The 18,999-nt window shown below is 37.4% G+C and overlaps 2 long non-coding RNA genes across 3 annotated transcripts in view; one reads left to right on the top strand and one right to left on the bottom strand.

Annotated features, from left to right (window-relative positions):
* Positions 1-18,999, bottom strand: part of LOC142407668 (uncharacterized) — a 500,339-nt gene that overhangs the window by 76,369 nt on the left and 404,971 nt on the right. The window lies entirely within an intron of this gene.
* On the top strand, positions 56-17,135 carry LOC142408128 (uncharacterized). Its single transcript, XR_012775162.1, has 4 exons — positions 56-195; positions 372-661; positions 4,863-5,578; positions 13,717-17,135. It is a non-coding gene; the product is annotated as an uncharacterized LOC142408128 (long non-coding RNA).

The raw sequence follows: 18,999 nt of genomic DNA, 5'->3' as shown, positions 1-18,999 counted from the left end.
GCACCTCCTTAGAAAATGCAGGGTGTGGTGAACTACCCCATGACTCAGTCTGGGCTCTGGTACTGTTCCTAGGAGCACGGTCCAACTGCATGGCTGTGACTGGGCTGATCTGCAATGGGAAGAGAAGGGATGTGACCACAGATGTTCTTTCACTGATGATTCACTTGTCATTCTTCTCCACTTAATTTACCAAAGGTGATCAAATGGTATCTTTGATCCTGAAATACCCTAAAGAGGCTGAGACTTAGTACTTCTCACTCTTTGATAGGAGAGCTAGACTTATGTTATCTAGACACCATTTCATATTGAAATATATGCAACAGATTTCTGTCTGTTATATACCTTGTTTGTGTCTACCATACACTTTTCAGGTAAAGAAAAACAGAAATATTTGTTAGTTTAATATACTGAAGATCATCTGAGAGTTAAAAAAAGGAAAAGAAAAAAGGAAAAGAAAGAACAAGGAAAAGAAACAGGAAAAGAAGAAAAAGGAAAAAAAAGAAAAATAAGAAAAGAAAAACAAAACCAAAACCAAAATTGAGAAAGAGAAAGAAAAAGGTGAAAAAAAAAAGAAAAATAAAAAGAATGAGAAAGAGAAAAAGTTCAACAGCTTCATCTGACAGAATGCCAGGATCTAAGGAATCACTCACTAGAAGGAAAGGTATGTGCTTGTCCACATATATAGAACAGTGCACTGAAATTCTCCCTCTCTCTTAAAAATACTGAGATAAACAATACTGTGATGTTGGGAACGCAGGAAGAACAGTGTAATCAGTGTTCAAAATGGTTTCTTCCTAAAACACGCTTGGTTGCTCTGGAAGCTTTCACTCTCTGGACTGGAATTTTCCATTCTGGTGGCCTCCTCTTACTTGTACAAATACTGGTGTAAATTTGGAGGAACAGAATCATAGAATAGTTTGGGTTGGAAGAGACCTTTAAAGGTCCCCAACCCCGCCCCCCTACAATGAGCAGGGACATCAGTCACCAGCTCTGTGATTTTTTAGTAAAACATATCTGGATGCAGAGCATCCAGTAAGTAACAGCTGAGTTTGGCAACACTTAGCAAAGTGTTTCAGAGCTTTCAGACCAGTCTGAGATTTTGGATGGACAAGAAGAAACAGTACCAGCATAACTGCACAGCCCCTAATCTTGCTCTGCAGTCCCTCCAAAGTCATGTAGCCCTGCCTAAACCAGCCAGCTTTCTGTCAGTTCCCAGACATGTCGATAGGATATGCCAAGTGTTATCTGTGTATGTGTGTTGAATGATCAGTGGTTAAATGGTGGAAATATTCCTGGGAAATTATTTAGAATAGTGTAAAGATGTATTTACTTCCACGGAAAAGGCCCTTGGTAATTTTGTAGGAAAAAAAACCCAAAAAACCTATCAGAGAAATCTTCTCCTTGTCCTTTTCTCTTCTACACCTGGGTCCTTTCTTCATCAAGGGGGTGTCCTTACCATGCTAAGCCCTTAATGTATGTTTGCTTTCCTCGTTCTATTTTCAGAACTCAGATTTGTTGACTTTGGTTGTTTTCCCACCTTGTTTTTTTTTTCCCCTTCCCCCAGGAGCTCTCTTTAATTATGTTATTTTTATATTATTTGTCAGAGCTCACACAGTGTATATCAGGGCTTAGAACTTTTGCTTATATTGACTTTTTCATGCTCTCTTGTCACTTGTACCACAGCCAAAGAAATTAGCTAGAACAAATGCCGTGACCTGACTGCATTATTTCTAGACAGAGATGGTAACCTCTTTGACATTAGAACATAGGCTAAAGAGGGTCCTGAGAGACCTCGTTTTTATGTAAGAAACCTACCCAGACTCTTGAGCTGACAGCCCCAGAATATGAAATCAAGGGAAGAATTTGATCTAGGTACTGTCTGCCAAGGTTTGCTTCCCTCCGCCTGCGGGCTGATAGCATCAGCACTGCTACAGCACGAGGGACAGGCCTGTGTAGTTAGAAGTAATGTATGAAGGAAAAACAGAAACAGCTTTATTTGGTGCCTCATCTTTATTTAGTATTAGCTCATATGTGGAAGTGCTTGGTACTTTGACTCATGTTAAAAATAATTGTTATGGTTATGAAAAATGCATTTTCTCATTCAATAAAACAAAAAAAAAAGCAAATATTTGATCCCATATACAAGGATACAATAAACTTTTAATGAACTCTATAGGCTTTCTTGTTAGTTTTTATGCTTAGACTCTATAACTTTTGACCTTTTCCTGGCATGCCAACCATGCCAAACGGTTTATAGAGCTAATATTCACAAAATATGGGAGCTTTAAAATTTATGTCCCTGGATATACTTTCCAAAGCAGGATGCCTGAGCTGGTACAAAGTGTGCTCATATTTGTTTGTCATCTTTAACAAATTTACTAAATTTGGATTTGAAATGTGGAGGGTGTTTTATTTCGATAAAGTAACAGTAATTTTATGAGACATTTGGGATAATTTATGGCCTTGTCCTGTAATACCAACTGTTAAATAATATAGTGGAGAAATGTATGATTGAAAGCAGGGAGTATAAAGACCTAGTAGATTATCTAGTCTTTATCTTTTCCAGTACATTGATTTCTCTGATAGGTACTGGATAAACACAATCCTTTCCTGACTAGTCTCTAGATTTAATTTTTTAGGGTGTATTTTTGAGCAAAAGCTTTTCTGGAAATATTAAGAGGGCATCACAGAATAGATGTGTTTATTCTACAGAGCTCTCAAAACTGAGGCCTTATTTCTACTGCTGTGTCTTTTATTTGCTCAGTGTCCTGTTTGCCTTATGATGTTACTGAGATAAGAAATGCAAGAATATCAGTAATGTAGGCCATCTTTTATCACTGAAAAAGCCCAAGCTGTATATTAATCAATGAATCGTTGTGACTTGCTTGCTGGATAAGTGGAAAAGTTTAACACAGTCAGGTGTCCAAATCCTGTTCTCTTTCTGAATTGCCTCATTGTTTGCTGATGGCTCACAAGCAGAGAGATGGCATGAATGGGACTTGGGAAAGCACCTGTGCTTGAAGAGAATCTGCATGAAGATGAGAAAACAGTGCCAGATCAAGCTGCCATGAAAAAGCAATTGTGGCATATATCCAAAGACTACTGAAAGAAGGGACCTGAGGAAATAAGATTTGTAAATATCCATCAGGTGAACAATGCCTTAGTTGAATTATGAATACCACAGAAAAGTTTAATAATCTCTAGGAAGTTAAAGTTGATTTTTTAACAATTAAAGCTAATCTCAATCTGTCTTCTTGTTTGTGTACTTATTTCCTGTATTTAGAAAGTCAAAGGCATTCAGGTCATTTAGTGAAATATATATATGAATAAGGAATAAATACACACACTACAATTTAGAGACATCCTACATAGTGGCTATTTGTCAACATCTTGCTGTTTCATCTCAAGAGAAAGCAGTGAGAGAAAATGTTAAGGCAATTAATTTTCATTCTGTGCCCGTTCTTCAGTCCCTCCTCTCCTTCTATTTTTTCTATTGCCTTTCCTTATCTTACCATGATTTTATTTAGATTTTAAGGTCTACATAATTTGACTAGGGGGCTGCTGCTTCAAACTAGTGCAGTGTTTGCAACTTTTTGGAAGATTGCTACAATGCATAAAATAAAGAATTGAATGAAAATTTTGCACACAAAGATTCAAAGCCTAGAGAAGTATCATTACCTCACGTGTCTTATGTATGGCATTTGTTGATGATCCTTACATACTTTGTTTGCAACTGTCTTGTTCATAAATGAATTATCTGTCTTGTTATTCAAGCCATTCATATAAATATTGAACATTATTTATAACAATATATAATAAATAGCATATAATGAATAATAACACACACTAAATTTTAATTATAATTATATAATAAAATATAATATTTTCTGTAATTATAAGATTTGACCTAGTTAGGTAGAACCTTTTTTGAACCACACTTGCTAGGTACTTTTGGTTTGATAGTGAGCCCTTGATAGCTACTACTTCAATTTAGTTTTTCAACTGCTTATTCACCTAATCTATAGTGACTTCATTTTGATTAGTGATGTGCAAACTTATTCTGGTTGTGAGAGACTGCTTACAGATTGATAATTTTGTGCAATCCAAATACTTGCATAAACAACTGCATTTTGGTTTAGCCTGTAGTCCCACTAATGACTGTCATGATCCTAAGTGGGGTTGTGACTCTAGTTTGTGAACAACCACTCTAGACTGTATTTCCATTGTTTGTTTATGAGGATGTCACGTGAGATACTAACGTAAGATACTAATCGGTCTCTTCTCCCAGGTAACAAGTGATAGGACAAGAGGAAATGGCCTCAAGTTGCGCCAGGGGAGGTTTAGACTGGATATTAGGAAATTTTTCTTCACCGAGAGGGTTATCAAGCATTGGAACAGACTGCCCAGGGAAGTGGTTGAGTCGCCATCCCTGGAAGTATTTAAAGGACGTTTGGATGAGGTACTTAGAGACATGGTGTAGTGGTGGTTTTTGGCAGTGTTAGGTTTATGGTTGGACTCGATGATCTTAAAGGTCTTTTCCAACCTATATGATTCTGTGATTCTGTGATTCTGTAAGCTTATTAAAGACATACATATCATATTGTATCATATCTACTGCTTCTTGTCTACCCTATAAGCCCGTTAAAGACAGAAATTCAATTGAGCTGACAAACTTTGTTGGCTGGCACCCTACCAGGTATCAGTGGGACCTGCCAAGATTTGTCTTGACAGCCTCTCCCATCAGAGCTATGAAAGCTGGCGGGGCACAGAAAAGCAGATGTTGTGCTTACTCTAAGGAATTATTTATACTGACATTGTTTATGATAAATCTATGCTGTCTGTTTCTTATCACAGAATCACAGAATCACAGAATCGTTTAAGTGATATATATCACCTTAGGAGTTTCCATATTGGTATTCTTGCTCCAGGAGAGACCCATGACTGTGGAGGCATTAATGATTTCCTCTGAAAAATTGTGAAAAGATGTTGAAGTTATACAAGACTGCAGAAAGGATCTTGTGATGCCTTTCTTCAAGAAGAGAAATGCAGGAAAAAACCCTGAAGAACTATAGACCAGTCATCATCACTTTTATTTCTGGGCACAAACACTTAGAAGATAAGAAGATGATGAATATGCAGCACCAGGTCATAGTGAGCAATCCAGAGGCCCTGGCCATGGTTTCTGCAGATGTGCAGTGCCAAACATACCAGGGAAGGTCAATGAGTCAATGTGACTGAGTAGTCGTGGAGGGGACCAGCACCCTATGAGCACTGACTGTGTCTGCCCACAGGAGAGGATTGCTGGTGTGAGAAGCTGCACTGTGCCAATTCCCAGATCTGCAAGGCTGGGGCACCCACAGGACCACACTCCAGCCCCCTTCCAACCAGGATCCTGCCTCGCCTTTCAATGGAGGTGGGCAAGGAGAGGCAAGAAAAAAAGATGGGGACATGATGTGCAGAAAGTGGTTGGGGAGGCACCGAGGTGGGAGCCCTCCAGGCTCCACAGCATAGATGCGGTGGAGGATACTGAATTCACAGCAAGTGAGATGCAGGCACAGCTGGGCTGCATTTCATACCTGTAAGTTTGATCTATCTAGTATTGGACCCCTTACACCAATCGTGACCATTTTGAACTGGAAACACAAGGCATGGTGTCTCAGTTATTTAAGACTTGAATCAACACTAGAGCCGAAATGAATTTATCAAGAACAAATTATTATAAATCAATTTAATGTCATTCTGGGAAGGGATAATAGCCCTTGTGGATAGGAGATAAGCGGTGTGATATTACTTGGCTTTATTAACAGTTTTCACACTGTTTCATAATATTTTCTTAAGCAATGAAGGAAGTGTGGTCAATAGAAAATGATCAAAAGGTGGTGCAAAATTGGCTGGAAGAAACACACAGAGAATAGTTGTCATTTGTCCAGTGTCAAAGCGGAAGGATGTATGGACTGAGTTTTTCCAATGCCTAAAGCTATTCACATTCCATTACTTACTGAAAAGTTTCATGCTTGAATAAAAGATATGTTTATTAAAACCAGAAACTATGCCAAATCGAGAGAGGCTAAAGAACTCTGTAGGACAGGGTGAGAACTCAAAATTAACTGATGGTATTAGAGATACTTTCTGAAAAGGATGCTCTTCACTAGGGATAATTGCAAAGAGTTTAATTAGGTTCATCTCATCTAAACTTTATCTAACAGTTTGGGATCCAGTCTAATCCAGTCAAAGAGAGTCAACATCCCAAAAGTCCTCAAAAAGTTGGAAAATTAGCAAAAAAGAGCTTGCTGTTTTGGTTAAAACAAATGGAAAATACTGAATTTATAGAGTAACCACAGCACAGTTTGAAGATGCATTGACTATGAATCTGCAATATCATGCAGATCTGGAAAAAGCAAATACCAAGCTGAAAGGTATAAGCAGTAATACTGCATATATGAAATGTGAAATAATCCTTCTGCTATACAGACACCAGGATAGTCTCTACTGGAACACGATGTTCACTTCTGGCTCCTGCACTTCAAGACGAGGTGGATCAGGTCAAGAAATCCCAGAGGAAAACAGTGCAAATGATAAAACATCTGAAAAACAATGGCCTATGAAGAAGAGTTGATGGAACATGGGATGTTTAGAGAGGCTAAGGCTAGATGATTGCTAATATGAGGTAGGGAATAGACTGTTTCTCATGCCAGATGGGTTAGGACAAGAGGTAGTGAGGTAAACTCTAAAGAGAAAGATTTAATTTGATATTAGGGAGAGAAAAGGAACTAACAGTGATATACTGTTGAATAGAGCATAGGAAGGTTGTGGTAGCTTCAAGGTTTAAAAAAAGAATAGATGAACCCCATTTAAGAATGATAACATATTGTTGATCCTCCTTTAGAGAAGAGGAATGAACTAGATGATTTGTTGAGGTCTCCATAGGTCCTATTTTCTGTGGCCTCTCCTTCTCAGAGCTCCATCTTTCTTCCCAAGGCAGTGATAACAGTGTTGTATATGTAATCAATGTGCCCAGGAAAGTGTAAAGTTGCCCAGCCCAAATACAAAACTCAGCTGATAGATATTGCTTATTTTCTCATGTCTACACCCTTACATACGTGACCTTAGCAAAGCAAATCTCTCTTGTTATTGTATGATGGCAAATGAATCATACTTGGTTTTAGTAATAACCTTGGAGGTCCCACTATCAGTTTTGAGATGTTCATGAAATGGTTGAGATTGGAGGAGACTTCTGGAAGTCATCTTGTCCAACTCAACTGCTCAATCAGGGCTATCTAGAGTCAGTTGCTCAGGACCATGTCCAGATGGCATGCTATTTTTATCTTAAGCCCTCTAAGGGTATGGCAGCTGGCATCAAGCCAGGTATTACATATACTTACCAAGATATGCCTTGCAGACCTAGGAACTGTGCCATTTACACTGAAAATGGACAGGGATATTTAGGGATAAATGGTATTTTATTTTCGTGACACAATAGGCTGAATTCTGTAAGCAATCCCAGACTGGTAAACATTATTGATAAGGTTTCTAGTAGCAATTCACTTATTGCACTCAAATATCAATGTCAACTACATCAGTATTGACCCATCTTTGCCTTTTCACCAGCAAATCAAAAATTTCATGGTTTCATGCATACTAATGAGCAGTGCATTTTTCTGCCCTGCAGAAGCTACTCTTTGTTCAGAGCTGTAGTTATCCCCACTTTTGAAGATTTTCACATATGTTAAAAATAAGACAGAGATTGAATTATTCCTCTGTTAGCAGTTTCCTGGATCTCTCTCTTGAGCTACCAACTTGGCCACTTCCTAAGCTGACAGTTCCCTGTCTTGACACTGCATTTCAGCTCTCATTTCTTGCACTCCACTGGGAATCAGGGAGGGACTAGTGTAGAGAGTTCACTCTTTTGGTACCTCCACATTTGTCTGTCTTCAAATTGAAGATCTCAGAATTGCCCAGCTGAGGGTCATGCCAAAATACATTAAAAAAAGCCCAGGAAATGTGTAGACAGCATCTAGATATGGAAGGGCTCTTACAACCTTTGGCAATGTCTGTGCCAGAGTAAGACATCTTGGGATGCCTCATATCAATAAATCTCTGTCTTCTGACTCATCACTGCCTTGTAGGCATCTAGTGCACACCTCATACAGCCTGCCTGGCTGCACATAGCTGGGCATGTAGGGTCCCACATTCCCTAGAGGGGTCTCTGCAGCTCAGCTGGAGTGAAGGAGATGGATTAATTTGATCTTGACAGCAGTCTTGGAGCACTCATAGCAGATAGAGTCAGATATGGTCATTGATATAGTCACTGAGATTTCTGCAGTTCCAGCCGATAAAGAAGACCTATTAACAGACAAGACAGCCACTTCAGTTTGTTTTGTGGCTTGGGCTTGTTATTTTTTTTCACATTGGTTTTTTATCTGTAAAATTAAATTTTTAATTTTTTTTAAACTGTTCTGGATGTGTACACTGTGCTTAGTGCTGGTTCTCTAACCACACAGAGCTGAAAAGATGCCAAGTTGCTGTACAAATTACAGCCACCACAAAAATGAAGCCTGGCAGTAAAAAACAGCCTTGTCAACAGTCCATTCTTAGAAATGGGGATACCTAAGGAGTGGGATAATTGCAATCACAAAAATAAAGCACCGTTTGAGGAAAGAACATATGATAGCACCTAATTTTTCTGATGGGCCATTGTCATAAGTGAATTTTGAAGTCCTAAGAGCTAGTTTTCCAAATGTAAATGAATTCTATATGTAGTAATTAACAAAAAGAAATAAATGAACACATCTTTAATGAAAAAAGCATAACAAATTCCTACACAATATAGTTCATTTATTGTTGAGTCACAAAACTGGTAATGTGGCAGCAGTTAACTGGTGTAAAGTTAGTGCTACTGACTCTTACACATTTTCTGTCAGCTCTACAGCTTTTAACATCTACCTAGACATGTTTTACCAGAAATGCTCCTATATTTAATAACCTACTTCTTTCCATCATCTTTTTCAAAGATATAAGAAATCAAGGATGTGATTGCAAGAGTTTCTGGAATGAAATCTCAACCACTGGGAATACTGGCTTTTTTGAGTATAAGCCAGCTCTGCATAAGCTCAGCATTTCTGGATTTTTTTTCCTCTGTCCTCCTTTTTTTGTGACTTATTTATTCCTTAATGGTAGTATTTTATCTTTAAAACTCTATTAGAATGCATGAGTTCAGCAAACTTCTTCAAAACTCAGTGCTGGGAACAGCAAGAGAGGTACAGAATTTGCTCCTTGGACATAGTAAAGAGACCCTCTAATCACTGAGAGTTAGTGCAAGCAATATAGCACATCCTCACAAAATAAGCTGGAAAAGATGTCTGTATATGTAAATTTCTACCACTCTAAAAATACAATATGGTTGTCATTTGTCCAGACAGGACAATTTGTCGAGACAGGACAGCAATATACCTAGGATATCACTGTCAGACCATGACTCAGACCTGTGCTGTGCCCAAGGGCTGCTTGTGCCACCCTGAGTAAACCACACTGAATATCCCTTTGCCTCAACTACCCATTGGTTAAATGATAATGATGGCATGTATGGGTCCTGTCAGATAAAAATTTGAGGGCCACTGTGATACTATGCCAAATAGGCTCTGTAAAATGGATAAGTATCTCTGAAAGAACCTGTTTTCTAAATTATGTGCTGTAAGCTTTAGATTAATACCAAGCTTTTGACAAAGAGTCAGTATGTATGGGGCAAATGCAATACTTTCTGATCACTGATGTTTTTCTAGCAGAAATTCATCATATTGCAAAAAATCCATAACCATCTAATCAGTAGCAAACATCTTAGAAATTTTAATGGGAAGACTACTTTGGCATATAAGCTTTTTTTTTCTCCCCCCAATAAAATGAGGATTTGTATTTTTTTTTAATTTAAAGCAAAATTTTAGTAAATATGAATTATTTATTGGATATGGGATAGCTCAGGGACAGAGGAAAGAAGAATTATGGTTTCCTACTTTAAAGTGTAGAAGAATACACTTCAAAAATTGTTGGCATTAAAGAGGCATTAGAGTTTTGGCCAGCAGAGAGAAACAAGTACTTCGCTAAATCTGGATGTCTGGGTTCAGAGCCATGTATTTACATTCTAGTACATTCAAATTTCACACATTATGGAATTTTTTTAAGGTTGTTTAAAAAAATCTGTAACTATTTCTTCAGTTAAGGACTGATTTTTGAGTACTTGCTGGTGGAAGTAATACATGTTAATCATTTGAGGTTATTTTTTCTTGAGTGCTTACTCTCTCACTTGATGGAAATAGAACTGATCAAGATAAAAAAGCATTGCTACAGAGTTATAAAATTAGGCTGTAAAAATTTCCTCATGTGCTGTCATGTCACTCAGTGCCATAGCTGAATTGCTGAATAGATGGTAAAAACCCCCTGTGCAACAGAGGAAATTAAAGGTCACATGCAGCAATAAAATGGAAGTAAAATTCTGCATTATATATGCACATAAAGACATTTTACTTCTTTGTGTTATTTAAATACTTCATTTGATACTCATGTGGCTAGAATGAGAATGAAATGAATTTTGGACAATACTCTTCTGCCTCACACTTTGTGAAAATATGGGTTTGGGGGAAACTATTCCTCAAATGCCTATAGCAGAAGTTCACCTTTGATGCACTTTGCCCTTTAAGATGTCTTTAACAGTTTGAGGTCACATTTAAGACATCTTTAACAGTTTGAGGACATATTACCCCAAGTGAGAGAAAGCCAACAACAACTGCTTTTCACATAAATGTTTTGAATTTCTGACATTTTAAAAACATATTGTTGCCTCAGTCCACTTCCCGGTGTCCTGAAGTGAGAAAATAGTCTCATTTTATAAACTTAAGGTAGATTTCAGCTTCTGTGACTTAGGTGCTTATGCAGAGATATACAGTAGTAGTATTCTCCTTCAAGAGCTCTAGCTATCTACCTCTATTGCTGGAATAAGAAATATAGGTATTTACTGCCTAGATTAACACATAAATTAGGTTCTCAGGTTAGACGGACTAGATGACATGTTATAACTCTGCTTGTTGTAACCATCTCAAGTTTCTTACCACCAGTACTGCTGTAAGGGAGATGCAGCTAGCATCTATGACACAGAGAGGTAGAGGGGAGGCTTGTGCCCTTCTGGAGCGGAGCTAGTTGCTAGATGGGACACTTTTGGTGGTCTAAAATGATACTAGATGCAGATGTGGCATGGCTGAATCCTGCTGGAGTAGTCTGTCATGGAGGAGGGCTCCAGCAAGAGATATTCAACTCTTCAACTATATACATGTCTTTGCCTTTGGCTCAAGAAAAGTTAAATAGTAGACAATAAGGAAAAGAATAAATTCAATTGGATTCCTACATTCAAGATGTGGAGACTGATTTCTCATCTTTGTCTCAGAGGTAGTCAGTCAGTTGCATTTGAAGGTGTCTGAAGAAAAGCAGTGGTACCCCAGGAAAGGTGTTTTCCATTTTTGGCTGGTACCATCATTTAGAATTTTACCAGATAGGCAGAGATAAAAAAAAAAAATCATATAAAAGTTATGTGGAGTTACTAATTACCTTTATCTAATGAAATAATGGAATAAATTGACTTCAATAGCAAACTCAGTTCAACAAGAAAAACTCTGACTCATGGCCAAAACTCAGGGGAAGTTTATGGTATAAAGAGAATTTGTATCAACTGAGACTTCATCACATGTACTTTAGTTTGAATGGAGAAAGGTTGTTTTTGTACAGAGAAAGAAAGAGGATTCATAATAAGTCTACTACTTTGGTTGAAAGATTAATCATCACATAAATCTTCAAATTTAACCCTGATGGGTTTCCTCCTGACCACAAGTAAGAACAAGCTGGAAGAAAATGTTGCCTGAATGCTTGCTGAGCAGGGAATTTAATTAACTTACCTTCAAAGGATAATTTTCACAGCATACCAAGATGAATGATCTGCAGGAACCTATAATTATTAAAACCAAATTCTATTTTAATTTGTTGTCGGATGAAAAGCACAAAACAGCTTAATAAAATGAACTGTCTATCATCTTAGCTGAAATGCAAGCAATCACATTTTTGTGGTATGGACTTGTCTTTGATCAGGAATTTCTAATTGCTAGTGAAGTAGTAAATGTGATCATCATATCACGGGCATGTTACTACCAACCTACATACCAGCTGAAATGATTATTTTCTCCCCCAGACCTTCCTGTCTTCCATTACTGTATTGCACCACAGTGTTGCTACTCATACAGGCCCACAACCTAATATCTTCAATTTAATAACTGTGAAAATAATAATTAAGAAATAGAAATGATGTGATGGGCCACAACTCTTTAAACAGAACCAACACTAGAGTTGAATTGTACAAGAAACTTACACCTTTTCCAAAATTATCTTCAGATTTTTTTTTTATTTTCCTTTTTACAAGAGTAGCATATACAAGGGCAGTGCATTAACCTTCTGCAACAAGCTATTATTTTGTTTAATTATAGAAAGCACAAATAACTGAACCAAGTAATAAGTCTGCTAACCATGGTGATGACTGGGGCAGGTGATTACTCCCAGAGGGTTCTGTTCTTGTCCCAGTCACTCTTATCCTCTCTTCCAAATCCTCCTCTGCAACATTTAGAATATAATTTTCTGTGTTTCAATTTAGTCAATGTGCATTTTGGACAAGAAGTTTTATAGGCATCATGAGATAAATTAAAGACCCAACATTTAAAGAACTATCCAAGGCAATCTCTTAAGAATTAGAGAATGATGGAGTAGATCCTGAGAACTGAGAAGGGCAAATTAGAATTTTAGAAATAGGACAAGAAGCATCTGGTTGATTTTCTAAACTTCATTGTCCAGAAAGGTGTTGGTGCAGCTGATTTGTGAACCCTGAGATGATCTTACAATACAACAAGATTGCAAGAAACAGCTAGTATAACTCTGTTGCTGGCAAGTCACACCCAGGTAAATGATCCTTTGACTAGTTCATTTGTATAGCATCTAAGGAAGAGGATGGGGACAATAGGATGGTCTTTAATAAATTTTTCAACAGCTTCATACAAGAATGACATCACACACAAATTAGGGAAATAAGGTCTGCATGACATTACTGTAAACTGGATGCCCAGTGTAGGCAAAAACTATTATCGTTAGTGCATTGTGAAACTTGAATTGGTTGGGATTCTTCAACATTTTCTTATGGGAAAAGCACAAACTATATTTATAGTGATGGATGCAAAGTACCTTAATCTTTGGTGGAAACATTTGCCTAGGAGTAGTTTAAGCTTTTTCAAGGATAGGATAAAGTGCTAGGTACAAAGAGGACAAACTCCAGATCCTGGGCTGGTCCCCTAGATGCAATTCATCATCATCATCATCAGTGGCATTTTATATCTTGATAAATGACAATTTTCCAAATTCTGGGTCTTGGCAGGCACTGACAACTTGATCTTCAACAACTGAATTCTAGGAGAGCTTCATTAATTTCATGGTAGCAGGAGGAGGGCTTTAACTGTTCATATTGTTGAAGAACAGAAAGAAGGACTCATCTTCATTTCAGTCTCTTGAAGTGAAAACATTAAGTGGCAAAGTTCCTGTTTACTCCTTTCCTCTCTTAACAACAGATATGCAGAGAAACCCTTTCTGTAACTATCTACCTCCTTTGTCCAAGTTGCATTTTGTCATCTTTCACTTCAGGCTGATGCAGCTACATGGTTCAAAGCTCTGTTCCATGCCTTCTCCTTGGTAGCTGAAGCAGAGGACACCAGAAGAGTATTGTGGCTCCACTTCTATCTTCAGCTATGGAACAATGACAGACGGATGTGTGCATGAGTCACATACTTGTCAAAAAGTTACTTTGAGATTGGACGATCACATCGGGTTGAGGACTCAGGAGAGGAAATACAGTGTAAACCCCCAGAAGAAGTACATTACAGTGTCATTTACTTGGTGCAAGGAACTGACCAATATTTGAGGCTTTGTTTATTGCTTTTATTAAGACAAATTTATGTTAGAATTATTTGTTTCTTTCATGCAATAATTTACCAAATCCCGTACACAAAATTCTGTTTTCCAGAATACAGGAAGAATAAGACACCTAGGGCAATTCCTTTGTTTTGCTTTGCTTTCTCAGCCTAACTTTCTGTCCAGTACTCTACCCAAGAAACTCCTTTTCCCGCTTTGTTTTATTTTCTTTCAAGTTTACACTCTCACTGATTGTTTTGAAGCCTCCTCAGTTTCTTCCTGTCTGCTGGTTGCTTCTCAGATCCTTCTGACAAATGAATACAAATAGCTTCACTAATTAATTCCTGGTCCCTGTGTTTTCCTTCAGTTTGGTTTGGGCCATGGCTTTCATTATATCCTTTTTTTGCTCAACAAGGAGCATTTAATAGTTCCTTCTTTTAGTGTTACTGGAAGGACGTGATTGTGGTCGGCAGCAGGCTTTTTTATTTGAAACAGTGAAATTCAGACTTGTTACAATGAAAGATTCTTTTCTGGCCTATTCTTAATTACCATTTCCAGGCATTCTCAAAAGAGAATTGTTGGTATAGATCCAGGAAATTTTTTATATGTTTCTTTCACTTAGGTGTGGCAACCACATAACCACAGGCACAAATGTATTCTCCTAGGGTCCGAGACTCGCTATGTGCAAGTGGAAAACGGAGTGTGGGAGAGATGGATCACAAGTCTGGTTAAAAGAAGAGTCTGGATAACAATATCAATTAACATAACTATTTAATCAGTTTTTGTCATAACATATGTACAGTAATGAATGATGACACAGTTCATAGGAGAGATGAACCTATGAAGTTCCTTTATTCACTGTGACACACGAATTTGCATTTCAAGTATGGTACAAGCTAGCTATGTAACACCTTTTATATGACATTGTATCCAGATACAATGGTATTACCATTGTACCTGGCTGCCACATAAACTAAAAATGGCATTGATTCCAAGTGAATAAACTTGAATTTTCATTTCTCCAGTGGTTATGCTGCTTTCTCAAGTATGGTTTTATTATTATATCTCCAGACAAACCTTTTTTTGAGGGAAAGCCTGTGAAAATGGCACATGTGGTTTTGCAAGGTGGCGCTGTTAAGACATGAAGTCTGGTGGTTATAGCGATATACAGAAATTCCTGAAATGAGAAGTGTCCCTAGGTGTGGTAACTTTTCTTCTGTTGCCTGTCATGAATGAGGGGCCTAATTCCTACACATAAGGAAATTAGCCGCTTAATTTTTGTTGTGTTTTAGTATGTCAGGTCAGCCAGCCCCCCAAATCCCAAAAAGGGTGTACCTGAAACTCACCTTTTGTATGAACTTTGGCACCTTAGTAAAACTACACTTCAGAGCGTGAAACCACTTACAGGATTTAGGTGACCAGATCCCGATACCTTATTAAGAGCTTTTAGACACTGGTCTGACAATTAGAGGACTTGTCCAGGAAGCAGGAGACCTGGCTTTCAGGCCGGGAAATGCACCAATCACCCAACATTTTGCATAGCAAGCAATCCTCACGCTGGGTGATGCTGGGCTATGGTACAGACAGGAATGCACAAGGAGAACAGACTGCCTTTGTAACATAGTGGTTACAGAACTCACTTTGCTTTTGGAAAAGCTTGGCTTCTGGGCCATGTGCCCAGAACTGTTTGTGCGTTTTACTTCAGATCATCACTGGATAAAAATCAGAAACACTGAAGAGAACAATGACTGGAACCGCACCTCTCTGCCTTTCCAGCGAAGTTCCTGAATCATTACAATATTAAGTCAAGCACCATTGCCGCTATGGTTTTGACTGTCCATGGTTCCAGCATCAACAAGAGGTACGGAAAGTGAGTGTTTTCCCAGCACAATCTGTTGTTTAGTAGTTCAGGCAAAATAGATCACGTACACAAAAAGTAAGTCTTAAAAGATCAGGTCTCCATGCCACCTGAAAGATGAAAACTTATAATGGGTTTTTCAGCTGATCTCAGAGAAATATGTTATAAACACACCTCAGATATAAGGATGCACAAGAGATGTTGGAGAGGGAGTTTAAATCATTGCAAAAGATGATAATACATCATAACTAGATAAGGCTAGAAATGGTAGGTGTGCAGGGTATCTCAAGTACGTAAGTGTGCTAGATGGACTAAACAATGATTAAATGATCACCCAAAAGATGGACTTTCAATTGACCAGTACATGAATTTAGGCAACCAGATTATTCTTGGAGCACTAAAATGTGCTCTAGATCTTCTTCCAGCTTCCCTGAATAGACAGCCTTCCCCAAATTTCTTTAGTTTTGAATAACCCTCACTGAGGCTCAGCACCTTTGCCAGCTCTTGAAGCGATTTCATGTAGTTGCCATGAATCTTTGTTTTAGGCTTCAGAGGTGTCCCAGTGGATGGGCAGCTTCTTTTTATTGTAGTCATTTGTCTGACAAATTTCAGCCTAACTGAGGACAGAACTCATGTTGGTCTATTCTATCATAGAAACATTGAAGGAAATAAAATCTCTATAATCTTTTCACCCTTCTTTTATTTTCTTTATTGGCTCAAGATGAGCCTTTTAGCTCATAAGGGAAGCCAACCGTCAGCTATGTATTTTCTAATTCATATTTTCATGAAATTCGAGATGATAGTTGTTTCTATTTGTGTAGCTCTTTGTTTTTGTAGAAGTACCATATTAGAAAAAAAAGTATCAAAAACATATGAAAGAGGTAAGCATATGAAAAATACTAAAAGCATTTTTTATTTAATAACTTTTTACTTAGGATGACTGAACTGCTGGGAGAGCTAAGTAAAAGAATGTTCCCAACTTTTGACATTACACAAAGCTACAATAGATTGTCTTTGGATTATTGTCTGTTCCTAAAAACGTATGGCCTCCAGATCCCAGTGAAGATAATCTCAATAGCACAGCAGGCTTAAGAAAATGGCTCCAGTGGCTTCAACAGTGTGTTCCTGATTTCCTCTGGTTCTCTTCTGTTTTAATTCTTTATTATACCTTTAACTTCTCTTTCTTAAAAAGTTTTGGACTTTTAACCACCTATTGCTCTGAGTTACATTTAAAATTTCTGTAACTGAAAGTGATTAAAGCACAATTTTTTGTCATTTGATAAAATGACATTTATCATTGATATCATTGACCTTTATCATTGATAAAGTGAATATTTCATGTAGTCACAAGGGAGTGAAAAATGTTTCAGAACAGGAAAGTGTAATTAGAAAGACCTCAGAGGGGAAAAAGTTTTAAAGTATTTTTGAGTTGTTTCAAAAATCAATTAGATTTCAAGGGGTCTGTGTCTAATTCTGATTCTCAGAATGATTCCTTGGGAAATAAACTTCCCAATTGATTTAATTACACTATCTACATCTGTTCGTATTTATTTAGAGTTTATGAGATGGATCAAGATTGTTGCCAACTCTTGTGATTTTATTACATGCCTTATGAGATTTGGTTGAGAGTTTTTCTAAATCTCACATGATGTCAGATTTATTTTCAAACCTAATGAAATCTTCCTCAAGTATAATGGTCCCTATTACTTTCTGCGGGACTCAAATGAAACTACCTTTAGCTGTGGTACAATCATTCCCTACAATCTTTGTCTTTACAGTAAGAATGTGCCCATGAGAAGTATGATTGCTATCACCAGCTTATCAAGATCTCCTCAAACAGAAGAAATAGGTGTATCTGTGCCTAATAGGCTATTTAGCAAACTGCTAGGAAAGAAATTAATAAAAATATCTATATTTAAGAAGGAGAAACTATTTTGGGTTCTAGAACATATTTTGAAAGAAAGGATGAAGACCACAGGGAAATGGGATTTAAAGCCACAGGGATTTACATGAAACTAATCCAATAGCTTCTTTGACAAGATAACAAACATTCAAGACTCCCTCCCCTCCAGCTATTAATCTAATCTATTTGGACTTCATTAACACACATAATGCAGTTCCACAAAGAAGAGTATGGGCACTGGGCCAGAGTTAGACAAGAAGTGTCTTCAGGAGAACCCTCAAAGACATGTGTTGTCTGGGGAAAATTAGGCAGGACAGAAATCACAGAGGAGTTCCTCAGCAGTTAGTTCAGGGATCATTTTCTGTTAATTTTCTCATTAGTGATGTGGAAAAACCTAAGCTGTGTTGTTTATGGGTTCCATTACCAATATGAAAGAAAATTGTGCTTTGATAGTGAAATTTCATAGTGAACTTGGGTAACCTTGAACTCATGTAAAAGTAGTGGCTGGAAATACATTAATATAATGTACAACACTGATTTTCTGTGGTTTTGTTTTTTTAAAGGGGTTTTATTTGGTTGTTGGCTTTGGATTTTTTTTTTTTTTTTAATCTTACACCTACGTAGTGAATGTGACCTGGAATAGGTCAAATATTTTTGGAATGCTAAATGAAACTTCTGAGCTATATAAATTCAACCTTGCTGAATTCTTTACTTATCAATCTCTTACTGAAATTAACATGACTTAGAAAGAGGAATGTAGTCAGTCATAGTGTGTTTCAGCCCAGAAAAGATACTAACAAAAGTCAAACAAACACTGGTGTACAGGAACTCATGAAGAAAAATACCTTGTTTAAAGGTTTCAGTATTAGTGTTTGTGTTGTACTAGTCTTTGAAAAATCACTGTCTTTTTGCTTTTGTATCTCTCTAACAGCAAATTTTACGGAATGTATTTAAAGGTAAATTAAAAAAAAAAAGAAAAAGAAGAGAACTTGGCAGGCAACATGAAACTCCACATAAGCCTGAATAAATTGTCTTAATGTTGCCCTCATTAATTGAAATTAGTCATAGTATTATAATCAAAGAGCAGAAACAGAACATGCATTTCACATAAACGCCTATAGGTCGGCCGTATTTTACCTATCCAGAACCCTTCCATATAATCACAATAGCCTAATTGTCTTCCTGTTGACCTCCTATTATTTCAAAACACTGACCCATTTGGCACAGGTATTTTCTGCTAGCAGCTAAATGTAAT

This window comes from Mycteria americana, chromosome 3, assembly GCF_035582795.1.
Source record: "Mycteria americana isolate JAX WOST 10 ecotype Jacksonville Zoo and Gardens chromosome 3, USCA_MyAme_1.0, whole genome shotgun sequence".
NCBI classification, from domain to species: domain Eukaryota; kingdom Metazoa; phylum Chordata; class Aves; order Ciconiiformes; family Ciconiidae; genus Mycteria; species Mycteria americana.
Note: the sequence above shows the minus strand (reverse complement) of the source record. Positions and strands in the feature narration are given on the sequence as shown.